This window comes from Calypte anna, chromosome 1, assembly GCF_003957555.1.
Source record: "Calypte anna isolate BGI_N300 chromosome 1, bCalAnn1_v1.p, whole genome shotgun sequence".
In the NCBI taxonomy this organism is placed as follows: domain Eukaryota; kingdom Metazoa; phylum Chordata; class Aves; order Apodiformes; family Trochilidae; genus Calypte; species Calypte anna.
In genome coordinates this window covers 125,138,444-125,162,893 of record NC_044244.1, presented here as the reverse complement: position 1 = coordinate 125,162,893, position 24,450 = coordinate 125,138,444, and the positions used below count along the sequence as shown (strand labels likewise).

The following is a 24,450-nucleotide window of genomic DNA, read 5'->3' as shown; positions in this document are numbered from 1 at the left end:
GTGGTCTAATTGTAGAAATACTGAGTACATGTGTATGTTTACAAAGATTTGAAAAAATATAGTCCTTGCTTGTCAGTGTTTTGATAAAACCAGTACTTTGAAATGAAGAAAAAGCATGAAAATATTTATTGTATACCAGTTGTCAGGCAGTTGCATCTCATACTTGGTTTCCTTTTCCTTGAGTGTGAGCTGGTTTTATTAAAGAAGGGGTTTTGGCATTTTTGTTGTTGTTGTTGTTATTGTTTGTTTGTTTGTGGGTTAGTTTATTGTATGTTTGTTTTTTGGGATTTTTTTTTGTGTGCTTTTTTGTTTGTTTTTGAGGAAATCTAGAGAGCCTTGGTGTGTAAACAATGTATTAAAAAGGACATATTTTTGATAGTTTCAATATTACTGCTATAGTTCTGATTTGTGGTAGCTTGGATAGCCTTTGTATCACTGCTCCACCATGCAATGTGCTGGTTTGATTGGCAGATCAGCCAATACAAAAAAATCTTCATGGAACAGCAGTATTGCAAAGTCTTGTTTTCCTCCTAATTTTACTAACATGGATACTTCTTATTATGATTTATGTGAGTTTTAATCTTTGGCATGTCTTTATTTTGTTGCTACTGCAGCATAGCCCAGAACTTTGGCTTTTTTGTAGCTCAGTATTTATTTTATGAAATAGAAGTGAGAAGGCTCTAGTGTACTGTTGACTTGAAAACTATACAAAATACAGCTTTGAAGCAATAACTTCCTCGAATAGGCTGTCTGCTTGGCAATATGTGATGGACCTGTCTTTTAACTTTACTGTCTTTTGTTTTACTAATACTTTTCATGAAGCCTTGCTTAGTTCAGAAAGTAGAACGTGAATTATAGTCCCCTTCTCAAAACTCAGAGATTTAAATGTTGATTACTCATATTCTTATGAGCTCATCAGTGTGCATCTACTTTAATTGTAAGTATTAGAATTTAAAAAAAGACAAATCTTGCGCTTGCTGGACCTGTCATGGGAACCATATGTCCTTCACTTTTGAATACAACACCTTTTCTGACTGTGTAGAGATTTACATGGGAGTTTGCAAGTAATCACAGGCTATGCAGAACACAACTTGGCTTGGGAAAGTGTTGGTCCTGCATAGGAAGTCGCCTGCATGACAGAATTTACTATCTTCAACTGCAGTTCCAGAAAGAAGTTATACCACTGTTTTAAAGGATTATGTTCAGCTGTGTCCAGAAGTGTCACTGAATGGCTACGTACTAAATGAAAAGTAATAGTATAGTCTCTCATTTTACTTGAACTAATGGTGAGACTGACTTATCACAGTTTGAAAGTGTTGACATTAGCATGCCATGCTGTCGCTTCATTCCCCGTTTAAAAATTTTCCTGAATCTCATAATACATACAGCATTATTGTAGTCTTTTTGCAAGAGTGTCAAGGGAAGAATCAAATGCTGTGTGCATTTGGTTTCAGCAGCTTCTCAAGTCTGCGAAGGCTTCAGTTTCAAATCCAAGTAACTGTTCTTTCTGCCTTGTCTTAGGATGGATTATTCATCGTCTTATATGTGAGCTTTCCCAGTCTTCTTAATTAATACTGATAAGTTCTACATTATGGTGACTTTTTTTTTTTACTTAGAAAGATGATGAACTGTGTTTGGAGGAGAAGAATTGTCAGATTTTTTTTATTTTATTTTTTTATAAATCAAACTCTTTTTTAACAAATTGTTACATTCTGCTTACACATGGCTATCAATGAAATTAGAATATCTAAATTTATCTATTGCATTTAAGAAAATTACTTCAATTGCATGATCTTCTTTTCATTGCAGTCAGCTTCAGGAAAGGTGAACTTATCCACCTGTAAGAGACCAACACTGGTTTGGGAAGAATCTCCCTCTGAGAATTGCCAGGGTTCTCTATAGTATAGTGGTGTTTTTCTTTTTAAGTCATTTCAGGAGCTACACAGTTAAAATGTGTACTTCACAGCAAGAGCCAGGCAGAGAGGGAATCCTTTCAAAGAGAACATTTGCTTAGGATGTGGACATACACAGAGAACCCAGGATCTGGGAAGAGGAAAGACTGGATGTGGCACTCAGTGCCATGGTCTAGCAACCGCAACGGTGGTTCAAGGGTTGGACTCGATGATCTCTGAGGTCCCTTCCAACCCAGCCAATTCTATGATTCTATGATTCTATGATTCTATGAAGAAGAAATATCTTGCAGTTATGAATTATAACCTCTTGAGGCAAATTTGACTAGCATAAGAATTTCTGCCTGTCTACTGATTTCTGTGGGGAATATTTCGGTGTAGCTGGATCTTTTGTTATTTCAGGTGATTTTTAGTTAAGTATTTATTACAGACACTTCCTGAATAGTTATGAATACTACACCCCAATGTATTTTATACTGAAGCTTTTTCAGTAGTCCTCAACAGTGGAAATGAGGCACTGTTTTCTACTCTATGCTTTTCAGAAATGTAAGGTTTTCTTTCTGCACCTCATTATTCATTAAATTGCACTTAGTCCATATTCACTAATCTGTAGAATTACTTTTTACCTAGAAGACACACAGAAAAATACGTTTTTGTTCAGAAACACACTGCTGTTTTGAATGACCAAAAGCTGGAGCAGGGATTACCAAAAATTAGAAGAAAAGAGTGGGCAAATGAGTCCAAGTTTTTGTTGCACTAAGCCCAGAGAAATCCCCCAAAGCAGGAATTTAAAGCTCAAAGTTTAATACTTTTGTCAATATGAAAATGGAAATAGTACAACTAGTGAATTTTCAGTGGGAGAGAAAAGGAAAGGTGCTTGTCTGGGTCTTTTCAAGAACATGCTCCACAGCAAGTCAGATTTTTCCTCCAAATGTTAAGTAGTAAAAGCGCTGCAAATCTTTCAGTGGACTTAAGAGCACAAAGATGAGCTGTTCTACATGCTGACTAAAAAGCTTATGTTTTATGTACTGGGGATATTGGTTTTTCTTAGTCATCCTGGAACAGACAATAGAATATTACAGCTGTTAGAAAATGCTGTATGGCAAAGCTTATGATTGCGTGCTGTCTGCGGTATTTCTGAGTAATGTAGGAAGAACTGCTGACCTTCACAAGGACAAATGCCTTAAATCACTACAGCAATGTCTAGGCCTTCCTCTTCCACGACCTGCAAATACTATATTGTGTGTGAAGTATGACAGAGTACTCTGTGGAAGTGAAGAAGTTATTACTGCTTCTGGTGGTATGGTTTTCTTTTACAGCCTCTTAAAATACATAAAAATAATTTAATAAATAAAAACCTTTGAGAAAGGGTACAAGCACTGCTTTTGTATGCAGAAGTGGAGGAAGTAAAATGGATATAACAAAAGATGTGCTGCATATGAAATGCCTTCTTTCAGAATGAATGACAAATAAAGGAAGATACAAAAGTAGGTGGTAGCTGAGATGATAAAAGTAAATGAAGAAATGTAGTTTACAGGTGATGCAAAGCCAGCCAGCCCATCTGCAGAGAACATCCACCCAAGAAATCATAGAATGTCTAGGTTGGAAGGGGCCTTAGGTCTCCAACCTCCCTGTCATGGCCAGGGACACTTCTCATCTAGAGAAGGTTGCTCAAAGCCTTATCAAACCTGGCCTTGAACACCTTCAAGGAGGGGGCATCCACAACTTCTCTGAGCAATCTATTCCAGAGTCTCACCACCCTCATACTGAAGAACTTCTTCCCAATATCCAGTCTAAACCTATTGTCTTTTAGTTTAAAACCATTTCCCCTTGTCCCATCGCTCGAGACTCTTATGAAAATTCCCTCTTCTGCCTTCCTGTAGGTTCCCTTCAGATGTTGGAAAGCACCTATTAGGTCCCCCTGGAGTCTTCTTCTTCAGGCTGAACAATCCCAGCTCCCTTAACCTCTCCTGGTAGCAGAGGTGCTCCAGTTCCTGGATCATCTTTGTGACCCTCCTCTGAACTCATTCTAACTCATCCATGTCTTTCTTATGGTGAGGACACCAGAACTGGATGCAATATTTGAGGTAGAGTCTCACAAGAGCAGAGTGGAGGGACAGAATCACCTTTCTTGATCTGCTGATCACACTCCTCTTGAGGCATCCTAGGATGCTGTTGGTTCTGAGATACACGAGCATGCTGCTGGCTTATGTTAAGCTTCTCATCAATCAATATCTCCAAGTCCCACTCTGTACCTAGTTTGTAATTGTGTCTGGGACTGGTCTGACCCAGATGCAGTACCAAGACCAACACTTGGACTTGTTGAACCTCATGCAGTTTGCACTGGCCCATTTCTCAAGCCTGTTCTGGTCCTTCTGGATGGCATCATCCCCCTGAAGTGAATTCACCACACAGCTTGCTGTCATTGGCAAACTTGCTGAGGGTGCACTTAATGCCATTGTCTATGTCACTGACAAATGTTTTACAGTTCACTGTGGCCCATACTTAAAAAGGGTGCTTGCCAGCCTGAAAAATTGTAGGTAATTTCAAATACCAAATCGCATGCAGAGGCTGGCACTTTGAGACTGAAATCTTGTGCTGATGCATGTGAGGTGTCAGCTCATGTAATAGGAGGGTTTGCTTGGGGGGTAATACAGATTTGTGGAATGTCTCATTTCAGTAAGTCACTGAAGATTTGTAAGGGCCAAGGAAAGTGGGCAGATGTTTTTTGTTTGTTTGTTTTTTCCTCCTGAAAAAGTGGTATACTAGTTCAAGAAAAATACTGGAGGAAAATGGTTACACTGTCTGAAGGACCCTAGAAGAAAACAGTCTGATTGAAGAACAAAGCACAATCAAATCAGTCTATTGCCATGTTTTAGAAGAAAAATTAACTTCAGTAAATGATTCCTTTCTTAAGTTCTGACATGACTCTCGGTATAATGAAATGAACATACCTGGGCAATTCGGATTAGGTGGCTCAAAGTGCAGCTGGAAAACCTCTCTGCAGTTGTCTCCAGGTCATGTGTAAAGTAGAAGTTTTGCAGAGGTCTGGACTTGTTCTGCATGTCTGTGAGCAGGCTGAGTGATGGAGTGTATGTACTCTGTTACCTTTCCAGGTGATATTTTGCCTCAAGGGCCTTTAAGAATAGCTTGGACAACTGTTAGAATGATGCAGGAATGATCCTGCCTTGAAGAAGCAGACACAGCTTTACTACTTCCAACTCCTTTCCCTATGGCCACCTGGTGCTTGCCAGTTCTCTGTCTGACAACTTTATTTTTTTTATCTGACATTTCCAGGAATCTTCTTTTCCTGGATTTTTGTTTACAAGCAGAAGGCATCCTTACACTGATATGGGCCTGTTGCAACTTTGCTACAAGTTCCTTAGCTTGGTCCTTCCCTTCTGTCTGAGGTGGGATATTGCTTTTGGAAAAGCCTCCTGTCTATTGTGTGTATTTTAACACTGAAGACAGTTGCCTCTGTCTTATGTATCATGTTACAGTACTGGATTGCAATGCTAGAAAGCTGTATTTTATGTACAAAGTGTAGATTTCATTATCATTTTAACATTATAAGACTTGCATAGGTCTGTTTTCTAACAACACCTCAAGAAAGAGATACTGTGTTTTGACTGTCCTCTCAAATAGAGGGGCTTCTGAAAAGGCTACAGAAAACTATAGAAATTATCTGTCTTTTTAAACACCTGAAGTGAGATTTTAGTATCTTTCATTAATTCTACAAATATTTTGGGCATCATTTTTTGACATCCAGTGGCAGTTTCTACCAGCAGGCTCAGAGTACATCACGCCGTTCCTTGATTAGCCATTTCTCCCAAAATGCATACAAGCATGGAATTGTTACCCTTCAAAAGACACATGGTTTGGGTTTACTGTCTCTATTGGGTCATGTCAGCCTGGGTTGCAAGGTGACCTTTCTCCATCTCTAAGTAGATGAAGTTGGTGGCTTGCCACTGGCTTCCTTCTTCCTACTTTGCTGTTCGGGTCCAAGCCAGATGCAGGCTTATATTTTATTTCTTGTCATTTTGAAAGCGCAGGAACACTTCTAGTTAATTGTACCTTGTATCTGAGTGATACTGAAGTATCAGCTCTAATAACAATAAAAATTAATTACATATTCATTGAAATAGGAGTGGAATGTTGCTTATTTGTAAGCACAGCTCTACTCTGTCTTCCAATCTGAATTTGCTGACTCCATTTAAAGGCCATGTGGTATATATAAACATACATTATTTGCTGTCAGGCTAATAACAATCTTCTTGGCATCCCAGTGTATCTTCTCTCCACCCACCCTGAAATTATCCCATCTAAAGGAAAAAACATGTAATGAGAAATCTTGTATTTTTATTTGGAAATAGAAAATTATTACAAATTATTCCTTTATTCCCTGTGCTGGTGTCTTTGTTATATTTGCCAGGACATGTCTGTTAATTTTCTCACTTAAGAATTCAGGAAAAACAATTTAAAAAACAGGTTTCAGTATCGCTCAGCAGAGGCACAGTGATTGATGCTATGATGAAGGTTCGTATTTAAAAAAGGATTGGATTTTACAGAGTATAATGAATAATTATAGTTATTTTACAGCTGTCAACACAGTGAGCTAAGTATGTTTTGCATTTAAGGATCCTTTTATGCTATTTGCTCTGGAATTTGATCACAGTATTTTAATAATTCGGTGTTGGTTTTACTAGCATGAATTGAATTCCTGAGGGTCCATTATACTGTATTTCACAATCAAAAGCTGACAAGAAGGATGCTTCTCTCAGCTTGTGCTCTGACACACTGGCCACTGTGTTAAGTATGGCAGAATCTAGATGAGCATGAAAGACACGGTAAGAATCACCATTGAACTAAAATGAAAAGTGACTCTGCTAGCTGCAGGGGCTTTTAGCTTCTAGCTAAAAGGGGCTTTTATTTTAATTAGTCATCCTCTAACATATAGGATGGCCAGCCTAGCTGGGTCTATCAAGCCCTGTCTTGCATAGTCAGGAGAGGCAACAGATCTCCTCTTAACAATAGTGTGCAAGAGTTGGGACCTCCTGACCTCCAGGAGCATCTCCAACCAAGCAGCTCTGCAGATCCCAGCTGCCTCCTCTGCCAGCTCCATCATCATTGCCAGCTTCTTCATTGGCACCTATGTCCATGGTGAGCACCTGAATGCTCCTGAGATGACACCTCTGTTTATTCTTGGCTTTGGTGAGCAGAAACAAAAAGGAGCAGTAGATAAATAAAAAGGAGTTCTGGGAGAATGTCAAAGGAAGCTTCAGAGAAGTAGAATGAACCTTAAGGAAAGGATATGTAGCTCGATGAAAGGACTGAAAGATAATTTGCAAAGGAAAAGTAGGAAATTACTATGGTGGTGAATAAAATAGGAGTAAGGTTATACAGGTGTAAAGACAAGGGACTATTGGTTGAAATCTGAGGAAAGACTGAAAGGGACTAACAGCTGGGCAGAGGAGAAAAGCTGGGTCTCTACAATCACAGAGGAAATGGTAACTCATGATGGATTTCAGCTTGAAAGCCTTGCTAAACTTAACCTCTGATTTTCTGACTGTCTGTTGAGAACCAAAGAACAATTTTTGTACAGGTTCCTGGATGCTGTTGGCTGAAACTGTTGTCAATCCTCATCAATAGATAAACTGTACCCTTTAAAAGATAGAGCTGTTCAAAACCAGATGAAAAAATAAAATTGCTAAAATAATAGAAAATAGGGAAGAACAAAAGCTGCAGTAACAGAAACATGGAAAATGGAAAAGAAAGAGAGTAAGACAGAAACAGGCAAAGCAAGAGAAGAGCCAATGGGAGTTGGAGGAGACTATAATGAGAGACAGTAACATGTTTTCCTCTGCCCTGTTATTAGTGTGAATGTTTCTAGTGAAGAGGCACTGGCAGGTAGTGATGTATTTTGTCAGTTGTGTTGACAAGATGCCAATTTCTCTGGCTGTTTCTTTGTACTCTTGAAAGTGATGAGCAGCCGAGTACTCTCTGCACTTGTGTCCTGCAGTTTTGGGGGATCTTACAGGTGAGTATGGTCAACTTTCCTGAAGGTGTGTTTCCATTTGTTATTTGTGATGTGGCAATTTATTGAAAGGAGACCGTGAAACTTCTTCCACACTACCTGAAAGCTAGACTGGAATTCTGTAGCATTCCTCCCCCCCCCCTCCCCAGTTCATTAGATAACTGCTTTACCCTTTCCTCTTGTCCTTTAAGTGCTAGTTTTACAAATGATCATGCTACAGTTCTTGGTGGCAGATTAATTGGTCTGGGCTGTTTCATAATTCCTCTGAGGTGAGCAAAACCAGTGTAAATACCATGTAACAGAAAATCTCCTAGTTCCCGTGTTTCTTCTTCCTCTTTGTGCTTTGGAGAGCAGTGGAACATGCTGGGATATAGTAAACATGCCCCAGAGGAAAAATGCCTGAAAAATTACTTTGTACTTAAATGCATTTCACTTCATTTGTGTACATTTATTACAGAAAATGTAAACATCTATTGTCTATTTGTAGTAGAAAAGCCAAGTAAGAACTGCTTACAGAAAAATCTAGCAGAGGTACCAAAGTGCTGCTCTGAAGCAGGCTGTCCATGGGGTTATGCTTCTGAGGGGCTTGAGGTTTCCACTTGAGCCTATTGGACACGGTAACTTGTTACAAGGGATTGAGGTGAGGGATACTGTTTGAACAAAGGAAGAGTCAGAGGTGGCTATTTTCCTTTGTGTTTGCTAGAGTAAAATCTGACCCATTTAAAAAAAAATTAGTTTTAGGGAACATCTGTGGCAACCACAAGTGCACTTAGTGACAGAACACTTCCTATTAAGGTTGTATTTTGTGGGCATAGACTCAGATTGAAGTTTAGGTTGCTGATGATCTTTATGCCAAAGCAAAGGTATATATATTAAATATTGGTGAAATGCTATATGTTCTAAGCATAGTCTGAGAGGACACAATCTCTGTTGTGCAGGATGGTGTCCATCAGCTGTGCCCAGAGGTGTAAGGATTTGAAGGAACAAATCTGACTGAGAGAATGGGAAATGTTAGAGGTGAAGCCTGGATAAGGGAAGGGCATCCCTGGCTACAGGGAAAGGAATTCTCACCAGTCCTTGCAACTAACCTCAAGCTACTATTCTTATTTTTTGTGGACTTGAGCGTGTGCCTGTGCTATGTTGAATTACCAGCTAGACCTTGCTTCAGCATTGCTGAAAGCATCATCTATCCACTTAAAGGCAGGAACTGCCAAGGTCTGGGCTATTTCTTCAGAAAGGGCAAAATGTGGTCACTATTTTTTTCAGAGCCCCAGGAACTAGGAGTTAGTTATGTGATGCCATGATGTTTTGATGAAACAAGTAGCTAAAATTCTGCCCAGGTGCTTAGGATCTATTCTGGTTAATTTTGAGAGATACACAAACACCACATGGATGTGTATATACATACAAACCCATTGCTTTTCAAATTTGATTATTTTTTCCCCTTTTGCAAGCTCATAAAATAAAATGTGTCTTTAAAAAATGTTGCTATATGTGGATATGTTAGATTATATCATGCATAACTAGTTTTCTGGGACATAGATGAAGGTATCTGCCATTTTAATTTTGCTGTTGCTGCAAGAAACAGAATACAATATCTACTTTTAGTCATAATTTTGATTAGATTTTCTCTTTTCAGAATTTATATACAGCTGTGTAGCTTGGATACATTACTGCATTTCAAAGTAATATACTTTCTAAGATAACAGGATTGTCTCTCATTGTACAGTCCTGTATCTGAGGCTGACAAATGTTTAATTATTTTATAATTTCTTGTGATTATTTCCTAGAAGTAACTTCTTACTTACACAGTGATTCTGTCCTTGGCAAGGAACTCCACTCTAGCTCCATTACAATGCATGAAAGAAAAGGTACTTGGTTAATTAAACCATTAAGGAACAAGGTTGTATTTAATAGATTACATTTACATTGTTAATATAACATGTTCCCCTAAAACTACAAAAACAGGTAAACTGTATATACTATGCTGCTATAGTTGGAAGCTATATGTGTTACTAACAATGTTTCAAACTTGTATTTTAAGTAAAAAATATTTTAAATAAAGATAAACCTGATAATTGAATTCAAAACAAATTTTAAAGCTCAATTTCAGAAAGCTGCCTGTTCACAATTAACCTGAAACAGAACTTCATACTGATTACATAGATATTGTTACTTTTGTAGATTTACTGATTTCCTTTCTGAGAGCTGAATACAAATATATTACTAAACTTTGCAATGGTTTTACAGTCCTTGTGCAGTCAAGACTTGTTGAATTGAATGGGTTCGTTGGCAAAGTCATAAGCCAACATAGCACTGGGGAATCTGTATTCCTAACTACAATTTCTGCTCTTGCTTTCAAGAGCACAGTGCTAGTTTCCTCAAAAATGAAATAAAAATGGCACACAGTGTCTTGGTTTCTTAAGTTATCATTACAGTTTTCTTCAGGCAGAAATTTTGTTTTACTCTTAGCCCCTTTCTCCCCTCCTAAGCAGTATTTTCCCCCCTCTTTCATTCCATGTTGTCTTTTAAAGAATTGTGCCTTGCTTTATTTTACGAAAGTGCTAACCAGGTCAAAGTTTCAGAGGTATTATTTTCTTACTTTCTAGATCTTTGTCTCAAACACCAAAATAGTTGCTTTGCAATTCTGAAATACAAATGGCTTTGAGCCACATAACAGAGCTACGGGGAAGATGTGATAGGCATGCTTTTTTCTTATTTTACTCTCTCCATACCCTCTGGTGTAGACAGCTATACCTGGAAAGCAGATTTCTGTCCTGACAGGAACACCAGAAAGCAGCAGGGTCACCCTGGTGGTTCCTAAGGGCTGCCATTGGCAGGGAGGGTGGAAACCTGGAGGGAGAGGCTTCATCTCCCCCGGTGCTGGCGCTGAACTGGGCTGGTGCAGGGAACTAAGCAGGGTCCACTAATTTGTTTTAGAGATTTGGGTATGTTTGTTTGTTTCATATGCTAATGTCTGGAGAAAGTTGCAAAGGAAACTCCCCTCAGGTAGTTAGGGCTCAGTTCCTGCATATATTTCAGTGTAATGAAAATAACTGGAAGGGTACAGCATCAGTAGGCAAGTAAATTCTATGATGCTTTAAAAATCCTGAAACTTGCACACAAATTACACACTTCTTGTACCAGTAGTTCTTCTTTTATGTGTGAGAATGAGTTATTCCATTTTATGATTTTAATTTTCATTTTCCTTTTTAAAAGAATAGCAGTTGCAATACACTTTATTTTCTTTCTTGAATGCTCAGATCCTAGGTGTGGTTTGGGGGTTTTCATAATGTTTTGAATAGGAAGCACATTTAGATAAGTGTTTCAAAAGGGAATTAGAAAGCAAATACTTAATGTGATATTGAGCAGAGAAAGCTGTACCCTGCAACTGTCAGAATGTTTTCAATATAGAAGCACACACCCATCACGATTTCATTTTTCAACAGAAAGTCTAACTAAGGATGTTAAATTTAGAATTCAAACAGAAGGATATCTGTATGAATAATGCTTCCCTATGAAATAAAAATTACCATTTTTATTGGAAGATTTGGCATAAATATCAATGGATCACAATATAGTTTTTATTGATTTTTTTTAGAGATGATATTTTTATGAAGTATTTTGTGATAATCTTTTACAATGACTAAGTCATCTAATGTTTAACAATGAGTGTTTTTAGAGCCATAGTTCCATAATCGTCTGTCCATAAAGACTGAATGTCAAAGACAGTTCAGAAATTAGGCTCCTAAAAATAATAATGGAAAATAACTTCTGTGTTGAGTGTTTTCTGAGGTCATGGGTATGCCAGTGAAGGATGAGTGGTGATCTGTCTTTGTGAAGGCTGCATTAAAACTGCAGGTTTTGGAGCTTTTCCTTTCTGTATTTTAAAAATGGTTTCAGAGATGACTTATCACTAAAGCAGAGGCAATTTTACTGGTGCCAGCTGGAGGAGTGGGATCTGTCTATGATGGTGTTTGATGTTCCATAATAACCTGCATGTTGATGTGAAGAAGAAGCTGAAAAATTGCAAAGGCTCTCTTGTCTGTGCAGGGAACAGAGAACAATTATGTTTGCCTGTTGAAATAACTGATGAAAAGAGAAACTTTTAACTTGCATAGCAATGTTCTGTATTTTTTGCCATAATACCAAATAATCTTCTTGAGTCATAGGGAGTTTCTTTTAAGCAAATTAAAAATCAAAATACAACATTTAACTTGTAATTGTAATATTTTTTATTTTTTTTTTGCATGGGAAGGAGGTGTCTGCTGCAGAATTTATTCAGATAAAAGGAGCATAGCTTTATTGTGATAATTGAATGAACTTTTCATGATTATAAATAAATGAAAACATGTAATCAAGTTTTTTAGACTTTTTCTTTTTTTTTTAACAATTAGCTACTTACCTGTAAAAGAATAGAAGTGTGCCAGATATTTTTGAGGGATGCACTGTTAAAACTCCCAAGATTTTAACCATAGGGATTTTTCCAAATGCACACATATCTTGATTATAATTCAGTCAGTCTCTGAGTTTAATTTATTCACTTTTCAAGGTACTGGAACTGAAAGCTTCTAAAAAAAATATCCACAGATGTACTGAATTCCAGACATCTGGGGAAGGGGCACTGTGCTGGAGGGGGGGTTGGCATGGTATGATTAAGATGATGAATCTTTTCCCCCTGGAGCTCCAGAGGGGTCCATCTCTTTCCCTTACCTGCTTGGGAGTGGCCCTGTCTTTTCCCCATTCTTTCATTTTTGCAGCTTTTAAATGTTTTTTCAGTAAAATCAGATGAGCAGTACAGATGAGTATGTTTAGTGATGCAGAAATTCTGCCAAAGGTTTGGGGACAGGTGTTAAACCAGGAACTTAGGCTTTGCTTGCATTGAAAAGAAGTTGTTCTTGTGTTCTTGTGGAAAAGACCTGTTCCCTATAGCTATTTTTGCCCTTCCCTTTTCTTACCAGCTGGAGCTTAGATTCATGGAATCAGCCAGTAACTTTTGCTTAACAAGATGGAAGTTCTTGGTGACTTCCCACTGAATTCTCACAACCTAAGGAAATGACTTCTTAATTCAAATGTATTACAAAAAAAAAAAAAAAAAAAAAAAAGATTTAATGTAATAGAAGACAAACTGTAGTCCTTAAAGATACAGAACTTTAGGTAACTGTATACCTTGAATACTTGGTAGAGTAATAGGATATTACTTTGCTAAATAATAATATAAAATAATGGGCACTGGCAAGCAAGGTTTCTGGAGGACAGTTCTACTTTTTGTCCTTAACTCAAAGAGTCTTAAGTATCTTGTTTAACTCATTGCAAAGAAGATAGCAAAATCAGAAATCACTGTAAAAAATGAAAGCAAAAATAAGTATCTTGAGATGATGATGTGAATCAAGCTGGGGTTTTGGAGGAGGAAATTATGAGTATTAGAAATACATGAGGGACTGGCAATGAATTATAAACTTATGCAAGAATTGCCTAACACAGGAGTCTTTTTATAAACCTGAGATTTAAAGATTAGATATGTAAGCATTTTCTGCTGATCTTTTATTTAATGCAAAACCCTTTGGAATTCACACGTCTAAAGATTTTAATGTGAAATCTTCCTTTAGATTTCATAACTGTAGTGATGGATATAGAGTTGACATAGCTTTAGGACAAATAAGTAAAATAAACCCACTTCGGGAAATATGTCTGCTTCTGTCCCAATACGACATTATTGTACCTTTAAGAATTGAGTTGGACTGACTTGGTCTGTTCTGGGAAATAAGATAAGTTGTGCTAGAAAGTAAAGCATTGGTCCAATTGAATGGTTTATTCTTTATTTATGGAAAGAGTTTTATTGAACTAATTCCTTCAGTGCCCTAGAGTTTAGTTCCTGGAAGCTTCCTGGTGGTTTTGTTCATTTATGAAGAAAATCTTAGCTTTTACAGAATTGTGGCTCATCTGAGCTAGTAAAGACATGGCCACAAGAATGCATTTCAAGTTCTTCATTTTGCTCAATCTTGCATGTAGTAATGGTCAGCCTGACTCCTCCATTGCTGTGTCTCAGTCAGTTTAGGATTATAATGACCTTATAGTTGATAAGTGTTATAACTGGTGTATTGATGAGAGTGATTTAATGTTAGTTGTTCTATCTGAATCTTTCCAACTATACTGAAGTGGTACCGTTTAGTTTCTTCCTGTGAAAACTTTAGCCTGTGGGGCTGTTGTCGAAATGGTTGGGAGGAGGAATGTTACATTTCCCTTGCCTCATACATGTTGTGTAAAAGGTTGGGGTGTCCTGGATCAACTATGTTGGATTAATGCTTGTTTATTCTTGGCATTTTCTATATCCCTACTCTTCATGGCCATTTTTAGATGATGGGAACCAATGAAATCAGTTGCCAAAATCAGAAGCATGGACTGTGATGGCTTCTGTCCCTGCAGCACTCTAGTATGCACTGCCTTGAATTCAGTATTGCAGGAGCAGATGGTTACAACTTACCTTTCTTGTGCTGATTTAATAGGGCAAAAAGCTTGTGAGTATTAAAAAAAATCAAAAGATAAATAGTGTTTTTCTAAATTTGCCTCAGTTCGGCTACCCCAGCTGTTTTCTTGTTCCCATTGGTGAGTTGTGTGAGAGGGAAGGAGTGGTGAGGATTGTGGATTTGTGTCTGTGGAGCAGACTGCAGACGGAGGAGCAGCAGAGGAGCAGGGTGGTGCCCATGTGCACAGTTCCTCTTGACATTAATGGCCATTATGAAGATAAAGTAAGGATAGCATGCAGTGATTACACATGAAGAGCCAAATTATTAGTGCTAATGATGATATGGGTATGTTTCCAGCAATGTGCCCTTGTGGCCAAGAAGGCCAATGGCATCCTGGGGTGCATTAGAAAGGGTGTGGTTAGTAGGTCAAGAGAGGTTCTCCTCCCCCTCTATTCTGCATTGGTGAGGCCGCACCTGGAGTATTGTGTCCAGTTCTGGGCCCCTCAGTTCAAGAAGGACAGGGAAGTGCTTGAAAGAGTCCAGCGCAGAGCTACTAAGATGATTAAGGGAGTGGAACATCTCCCTTATGAGGAAAGGCTGAGGGAGCTGGGTCTCTTTAGTTTGGAGAAAAGGAGACTGAGGGGTGACCTCGTCAATGTTTTCAAATATGTAAGGAGTGAGTGTCAGGGAGATGGAGTTAGGCTTTTCTCAGTGATGACCAGTGATAGGACAAGGGGTAATGGGTGTAAATTGGAGCACAGGAGGTTCAAGTTGAATATTCGGAAAAATTTTTTTACTGTAAGGGTGACAGAGCCCTGGAACAGGCTGCCCAGGGGGGTCGTGGAGTCTCCTTCACTGGAGACATTCAAAACCCGCTTGGACACGTTCCTGCACGATGTACTCTAGGTGGCCCTGCTCTGGCAGGGGGGGTTGGACTAGATGATCTTTCGAGGTCCCTTCTAACCCCTAGGATTCTATGATTCTATGATTCTATGTTTCATCAAAGGCTGGATTGCTTCTAGTGGGATTTGTTTTCAGTTCCTTTGTTCAGCGCGAGGTACTTCTCCTAAGTTCTTGATTTTGAGTAGAATTCCCTGTTTCTACTGCCACTTAAACAATACTTGTTTCTGCTGCCAGTTAAACAATATTTCTCAATTGATTTATGAACTTTTATTTCTGCTGTTCCTTTCTTGGGAGGGATATTTTGTTTGTGGGTGTTTTTGGGGGTGGGTGGGGTGGGGTGTGTTGGTTTATTTCTTCTACATGCTGTCCTGATTGTGTCGAAACAAGTGTAATATTTTCACATGTGTAACTTGCAGCCTTTGTAAACTATGGGGTAAGGCAATGTATTGAGACGTGGTATTTCTTGCCACTTGGCAAGAAATGGTGGATCAAAAGAAAGGGAACTGGGATTTTAGAGGAGGGAGGAAAGAGGAGGAAAAGCATTGTTGCTACTGGGACTTTGGGTGCCCTGGAGTTTGGGAAGGGCTGACCTTGGTGAGGGGGCTGCACCAGGAGGGGGTGCAGCTTTGGGGAAGGACTTGGAGCTCTCTTTCAAGTAGCAGTCTTGGGTGACACACACACTTGCACTGTACCACCAGGTGCAGCAAAGGAGAGGTTCTTGAGAGTGAACACTTGCTTGCCAGTTCTGTTTTGTTGGCTTATGGTACGTGTTCACCATATGTATTGTGGTTTAGATGTATACTTCTGATGAAAGAAATGGCTGTGCTATTCTTCATCCTCCTCCCTGGCTCCTGGCTGAGTTTCCTTGGACCAGTTTTATGATTCAGTAGAAAACTACCCCATCACTGACCCTCCCTGATTCCATGGGCCCCATGTTGAGATCCTGACCCTCCTCCATTGAGTGATGGCATGGCTGCATGACTGCTATATGCAGCTCAAGGAAGGGCTGCCCAAAGCAAGTCTCCCTTTTGATGACTTTCTGATTTGGATAAAGATAAGCTCACAAATCTGTACCTCTGCCTCCGACTCCTATATAGCACGTTGCTGTGTCCAAGTTTATTGCAAAGAGGGCATACAGTATTCAGATGGGATCCCAGAGATGAGGAACAGAAGTTTGCCTGATATCTATCAGAAATGTTTATAAAGCAGGGTATAATCATTACTGTTCCCCTATGCCTAGGAAAGCTCCTCAGGCCACTCAGGAAAACAGATTGCAAGGCTGATTCACTGGTGGGTATCAGTCCTTATTTCTGCACTCCCTACCCTTCTGTTCTTCTTTCTGAGCTTCTCTATTTGGCAGTCCAGCATGAGAATACCCACTGGGATGCTTCTCACCTTGCCTTCAAATGATGCTAAAGGTGAAATGCATGACAGGTGATGTTTGGATGTTAGCTTGCTTATGGCACAGAAAAAAAAGCATGAGAAGCCAAGCTTAAAACACCTGCCATTTAAAAAAGGAAAAAAAAAATCTGAATTTTTCATATGGAGCCAAAGATTTAGCTGCTAGGAATCTTCATTTGCTTCTGGTGAATCTCAATGGTATTCATTGTTCAACTTATTAAGTGGAGCTTTCAAAGAAGAAAGTAACTGCAATAGTTTACTGGAAGAAAAAAAATACTGTGAAATTAGTCGTATATCCTGGGTAGTCTTCCTAAATAGTACCCTTTCTCCTTAACCAGGTAAAAGAAATAGGAGCTGAGCATTTTGAACATAAGATGCATTTTAACATTTTATTGTTACTTGTTTAACTTCAGTGTACATCTGCTAACAAATCAAAGAAGAAGCCTTTTTGTGAGTTAATCTGAAAACTTTAATGTCAAGATCAGACATGCCAGTAAACCCAGAGGGATTTGCTCTCCAAGACATTTCAGAGCAACTCCACTGAGTTAATTTAATTTCTTTCTGTTTTTTCAAAGTGCTTCACTTGGAAATCAAATGACATTTAACTTGGCCAACTCTAGTTTTGTGTAATCATCACTAATGTATCAAGTGGGGACAGTAGTTACTAAGAGATTATTCTAACAGCTTTAATAAATAATTTCAGGCTACATTTTTGTTTTATGTAGTGCTTCAAGACTGAGATTTCTGGTAGCCATCAAACAGATGCTTAATTTACCTAATGCACATTATGGTATTAAAAAAAGCTATCTCCATCTCTGTAAAAGGAGGTACAGATTAAATGCTAAGAGTAGATGGCATAGCAGTTGTTTTGTGCAGATACTTTATTTTGGCAACCACCAGCTTTCTGACAACATTTAATATTTGCAGCTGTTCTTAAGAGGGCATTCAGTTATATGCCTTCAGTAAAGATTTCCTTTCTTTAGCCCCAGTAGGAGGAGAGAAATGTTACATTGCATTTATTTGTTCTTTGAGTTATTTCTTGGTTGCCTGAAAAGATGCACATGCAGTGCAGGAGGCAAGGATGTTGGGAACAGAACTGTGTGAGAACTGATAGAGACTGCATAACTCAGGGAAAAGCATTCAGGTTTGGTCCATGGAGCAAAGAAAGATGATCAAGGCAGGAGGGAGAGAAGTGTGAGGCAGTAGAAGTGTGTTGGATTATTAGGAGCTCCTTTGGGGTACAGAGAAGCAGCAGACTGGATGCATCTGCTCTTGATACACACAGTTTGGCTTTCACTCATATATCTTAAAAGTTTTATTTTGACAGAGATTTTAGTTCACTTTCAAAATGCTAAGTAACTTTAAAAACACATACACGCACCTTTTTTCTTTCTTTTTTTTCCTCCATTTTTCTTCTTTTTTTTTCTATTTTTTCTTCTTTTTTTCACTTTTCCTTCTTCTGAAGAGTACCTTGCAACTGTGAGTTTCTTGTATATATCCTGCTGGCAGAATGTGAATCCTGCTGCACAGATGCCTTACAGCATGAGGTTAGGAAAGCATTTGGATCATCCTGGGGGAGCCAAATGCTAGAAAGAGGCTTGGTGTGTTGTTCCTATGTATTAAAACTGTTTAACAGGCAATAGTGCAAATATGGAGGCCAGAAGCTGAATTTGAGCTTCAAGTCTGGGAAGGGAGTGCTGTATGTAGGTTAGTGATAAAAGAGCCAAAGAAGAATGATCAGTCCAAGAGTCTGTTAATTTATTGGCTTGGCAAAAAGTTGTATAGGGTTGCTACGTGGGTGGGATTAAATTGCTGCAGTTTATTGGGGAAGGTGAGAAATCATTGTTGCAAATAAAAGGCAAAGGGGAACCTAAAAACACAGTTAAATTACTGTTAAAAGAGTCAGAGGATTTTCTGCCTTGCTTCCAGAAGATGAGGTATGAGCTAGTTGGAGTGATGACATTTGATTAAAACTTGGCTTTCATGAGAAGCAAAAATACTATTTACTTGATTATTTTTTTACAATTATCAAGTATGTATCACAATTATCAATGACCATATGTATGGTCATTGAAGCTTTTTTGTGAACCTTTCCAGTATTTGGGTTCAAATTTGTGCTGGTTGTAGTTCCCATACTTTTCAGTTGGAATGTATAATGAAACATAATAAAAAGGGGGAAAACAAAGGATAGTATCACACAGTTTGGCAGCAAAGATGTTACTTGGGTTTTTCTTTCTTTTTTTTCCTTTCCTACTTGCTTTAATAATTTATTCAATGAATGTTGAGTCCAGAATTGATGAACAAAATATTGGCAGCTACAGAGCTCAACCCCATTTCTGAATCACTCTCAGGAATAATTACTGCTTTTGTTCTCAAGTGACCATTTGGTGCACCAAGTTAACATCTCTTGCCTGTTATAATTGCAAGAGTGCCCTAAGGAAATGGCAGTATAGCTTTCCTAAACAGTAACAGAGCTGGCAGATGACATATGAATGAACACTTAAATTCAGCCTTCCTTGCAGTATTAAAATGCCAAGCTAGGTTTGGGCTTCAATACTTGCTCTCATTTTTTATCTTAATTGTATAGATATACTCTTGGAGAGTTATTTAAGTCAGAGAGGAACACTGTATGGAAGAAACCCTCTTGTATTACAGATAATATGGCTGACTAATCTAAAGCCAGTGGTACTAAAGAGGTGGGAGTCAAATACTAATTCATTAATCTCACATGGTCTGAGATAGTAATGAATCAAAGGATACTTCCTCCATATGCTCCAGGTTCCCCTGTCCCAAATGTCCCAGCTGTGCTTTATCTTGAAGATCAGAGGATTATTCAATTGCCTTTGTAATGGCAAAGATTTGTTTAAAAAGCCTCAAGAAGCCATCTTCTTGACCAAGCAATGTTTGAAGCTGGCTTCAGAGAGGATCCTCTGGATGGAAGCAGATGAGTGACTGTTTCTGTGTCTTGGATACAAGGGAATTTATTTCTTGAATCAGTGCTGTGTTCGTATAGCTGCTGAAATCAGGTTTCCTAACACTGTTTTACATGCCTGCAAGTGATAGGGAGTTTGCTTCTGCTTGAATGAATTCCAGGTCTTGACCATTTTATTTGCTCGCTTGAAAGATAACATCAAGATTAGAACTTTCTCGTACTACTAAAAGTATAATTAATATAGGCCTAGTGCCTTGACAGGGAAAAAAAAAAAAACCCTCAGCAGATGCTGGTGTTAATTGGATGCTGAATTGCTTCAAATCATTCATTAGCCTTTAGCTACATTGTTCCCAATCACCTGCGGTTTCATTTCAGTCAGAGAGTGATAATATTTTTTTAATTAAGGTGATCTTATAAATTAACCTGCATTAACTTTTTTAGCAGTGCATTTACAAGTGGATGGATTTGTAGCACTCTTCTTTAGCCAAAAGAGAAACATTGGATCCAGTGCTGAGTTGTTAAATGCTAATGAATAATTTATTTAATGAATTTTGTCTTCCTCTGTTCTCAATGTGACTGGCAGAGAACCAGCCTTCTTCAAATGTTTCATTGTTCAGAATTATTCTGATTTTTTTGGGCCTTATTGCTTCAATTTGCTACCCAGGATGGCTACGTTGCCATATTCTGGACTAGATAAGCATCTTACCTGTTAACTTCTCTTATCTGGCTGAGAGCCATTTTTGTATTATAGTTTTTGGTGGGAATGTGTAGTGGAATTTGTTCTAAAATTCAGTTTGTGTGGAAACTTAGCATGTGTTCTGCTGTAAAACTAATTGTGTAAATTATAATGAAAGTGAATGCACAGTGGCTCAGACATCAAAGTCAAAAGTATGTGGAACTGTAGAGATATTTTACACTATATCTCATAAGATTCAGATTATTTTTCTCTTTTATAAGATTAATAGAATTTTTGGAAGAAAAGTGAACTGTCTCCAAAAGCATTGCTGGAAGAAAATTGGCTTTCACACCATATCTACTGTAAAGAAATATGTTATAATTTTTTTTCCAAGACTCATAAGCACTTGTACTAGAGAAGTCAAAGCTGTAGGTCCAGCTGTTTATTACTGAACAGTTTATTGCTGAAGCAGCCCTCTAGAAGATGCTCTGCATATTTATTATTTTTTGACCAGATTTAAAAACAAACAAAAACAAACACTATAAAGCTTTCTGATGTACTGTGTTGCAGTGAAAATGGAATTTAGAGCCTGTGGAAGGGGGAATGGTATTAGGATGGGGCTTTTGCTGGAAGGGTTGCTGAGGTCTAGAGATGTAATCCTGAGATGTATGTGGAGTTGTTAAGCCTCATTGCTGCTCCTGTTGATGGGCTGCTGCTGCATTTTAAGCTCCTATGCTCTTGCTAAAGGCTTGTCCCATGCCCTGCAGTAATCTGGTTTGCAGGAAAACACATTTTAAGAATTTGGTTTGTGCTTCTTTTTCTCTTTGTCTGTCATCTTCTGACATTTGCACACAAATTAAAATTGTGCCAGCACTGTCCTTGTATCTTCTTGTATCTTGTATCATCTGCTTCTTGAGTGGTACCAAATCTGTTTCTGTTGGAAGAGATTTGGTTGTGTCTTTATCTTCCTGCCCCCTAGCAGACAGCTAAGCTTGGAGGTTGTTTCCGAGGTCTGAGGAGATGCTTTTCTTTTAGGTGTGCACATGCAGGAGCTCACATACAGGCTAGGATGGAGGCAGAATAAAAAGGGCTTTAGTGTTCATTGCTGGACCTCTGCTGAGAGCTGTTGTGGGGCCAAGAGAGAAATACTTCAAGTAAAAATGTGCTTTGCTTCGTCCCTGAACACAGATTGTTTAGCTTACCTGGTCTGTCACAGACAATAGCTTTTAACAGGTCTTTAAAATCAATTGGTGCAATTATGGTTATGGCACACTGGCTTTTACTGCAAGTCTCTGTCCTGTAGGAAACGAGTCCTGAATGTGTGTGCTTTGAGCAGTGGTAAATTATTGGATAGCTGGCTTTTTTTTCCTGTAATTTCCATGACGTGATGTGTGGTATTACCCACAGGCATATTGGGATGCTGAAGTGGATTTCTTTTTTTTTAATTACTGTTTTTGATTGATTTGAGAGGGCATGGGGGGAGAGGAGAATGAGGATCTACTAGTGGAGATTAAAAAAAAAAAAAACAACCAAAAAGAAACCCAGCAAAAAACCCCAACAAATTAAAAAAAAACCCTGATCTGAGCAGTGTGATTCAGTTACATTTATTCCCCTTTGCAAAATATAATAATTACTTCTTAATTCTTGTTTCCTGTCTGAATAATTGAATTTTGTTCTTGAATGTGTGTTCTTCTGAATTATTCACATCTTAATGGACTTCCCGCTTAACTGCGTTTTTTCTTCTGTGCCCTTGATAGTAACATAAATGTCTGTATTTATCTCCTGTTCCCTACTTTTTGTATATTCCTACACAGTGCATACATTTCAGCAGTGCTCGGAGCTCCCACTTGGTTTTGTCTGAGTTCACTGTGGGTACCAAAGGCTGTTGCTTTTCTGCCAGTTGGCAGTTGTACCTATGTTAAGGAAGACTAAGCAAATTCTTCATTACTGTAAAATAAGTTAGCAGTGAGGATAGGAAAAGAACTAATATTGCTTAGGGACTTCCAGAGGATTGGTAGCCTTGAGGAAAATGTGGATTAAATAAAAAAAATATTTATTTTATATTTTTTACATTTCTAGAAGAGCTGTGACTCATCAGGAGACAGGAAAAGAAGCTGATTTTCCTTCAGCCTCTTGCAGAGGTTGTGTATATGCTTTGCTTAGGCTGTTGAATGGTAAGTAGAAAATTAAAGGTTGGCTGTTGTGGAATTTCATTCTAAGTGGAGGGAGCTGCTCTCAGCTCAAAAATTCAGAGAGCAGGCTGTCTTCTTAGTGAGGTATGGAGAAAATCCTTTCCTAGATTTTGTGCTCAGAAAGGAACAAACCTGGTAGCCCAGCACTAGGAAAACATAGCCTCTCTCAAGGCTTCACTTGAGAGAATGCTCTTCTCTCCCTCTCTGGCAAAAAGATACTCATATCAATTTAAAATAGTGCCATTTTAGCATCAGAAAATGAGTTCACACTTTTTTTTGGCATTTGCAAATAAAAGTGCTAAACTACTTTCTTAGAATCAGGCATGGTTTTGCATGCTACGGGTGCGTGTGGTTCTGCCATGGGCCCCTTTCTCATCTTTCTGTTTCTATTGACAGACAGTTGTAGGTGTCTTCACTTCTTTTGATTTTATTTTTCAAGCCTCCACCTTGTCTAGGGAATTTTGAAAAAAATTAGGGATTTTGAAAAAAATTGATCTTGAAAACCAAGAATTTTTCCAGTAGAACAGCTTGGGTGTTACTTTGAAGTAGATATGCCTAAATGAAGGTCTGTAGCTTTGGTGGATGGGTTTGTTTTGGCCATTCCTGATTGATTTAGCTGCCAGCCTAGATTTACTAAATCAATGAAAATTCTCTGAAAGAGAGATGGGTGCCAACAGGCAAGGACCTATTCTCAGCTTGCTCATTATGCCAGACAACAGAAATGCTGTGAAGCTGCATAACACTTGCATTGTGATTAGTGGCATCACTTATTCATGTTCTGCAGAATAAACACATTTAGATGACTGACCATGACAAGCATTTCAAGAAGTAATGGTCTTTAAGCATCAGCAAAGACATAATTAAGCTGTATATCGAAAAGAGCTCCACAGCTGTGAGTACAGCTAATCAATGAAGTGGGTTCTTGGAGAAGTCATGTTCCACATCATCTTTCAGTCTTGTGTTTTTGGATCCAAGACTGTATTTAATACCCTACTGGAGGTGGTGAAGACCAGCCTTCTGCCTTATGTGGACATGTGGATAGTAACCATCCTTTATCAAACTGCATCTGAAACCTTTTGGGGAGCTGCTGTGTTGTACCCTGATGGGGATAAGGACACCATGGGTTAGTTCACAAAGTGAGATGATCTTCTCTCATTTGTAGGAAGAAGCTTTGCTAATTGGAAGTCGGTGATGTTGCGTTCAGCAGTGACATAGTGCACAGCGGTACAGCAGTCACACTACAAATCATTGGGCTCTTCCTTAATATAAGAAAATGTAATTCTCTACAAGAAGAAATTTTATGCTACTGTGTTTTAGGGATGAGTGCCTTGGTCTTCAGAGCATTCACTGTAAGCCTATAATGTTTTAGACAGAGTTACATACTTTCATTGCTTGATTCTTGGTTTTATGAACACTGATCTTGTGTAATCGGACTCTGAGGTTTTACTTTCTGCATGGTTGTTAAGCTGACAGAGCAAGCCACAGATATGCTGCTGCCATCTGGGTTGATCTGTTTGTTTCAGATTGTTGGAAAGGGACAGGAGACATCCAGTGGACATCCATTTGTGCTTGCTTTGGTGACACATCCGCTAAAATTGGAATGATACAGGGAAAATTAGCATGACCACTGAACAAGGTGGACACACAAATATGTGAAGTGTTCCATATTTTAGGGAAGTGGGCAATGTAGCAAACTTGTCAGAGTTCAAGGAGCATCTGGACACACTGTCATATAACTCTCATAAAAATGGTTTAGTGTTACATAGTCCTTTGAGGACTAGCTGGAGAGAGAAGAGTCAGGCTTATGAATATTCATGGTCAAGTAGACCTGACTTGCATGAGTTTTTGTAGCTTCACTGCTGGCATCCTTATGAATCATGAACACAGGAAACAAGTCTGTCATATCTTTTGCTTTTCAGTTGATTTTGTAACTAC

General features: G+C 38.5%; 1 non-coding gene across 1 annotated transcript; it reads left to right on the top strand.

Moving 5' to 3' along the window:
• The first annotated feature begins 24,080 nt into the window (after positions 1-24,080).
• LOC115600477 lies at positions 24,081-24,187 on the top strand. Its single transcript, XR_003989004.1, has one exon. It is a non-coding gene; the product is annotated as a U6 spliceosomal RNA (small nuclear RNA).
• The last annotated feature ends 263 nt before the right edge of the window (positions 24,188-24,450 follow it).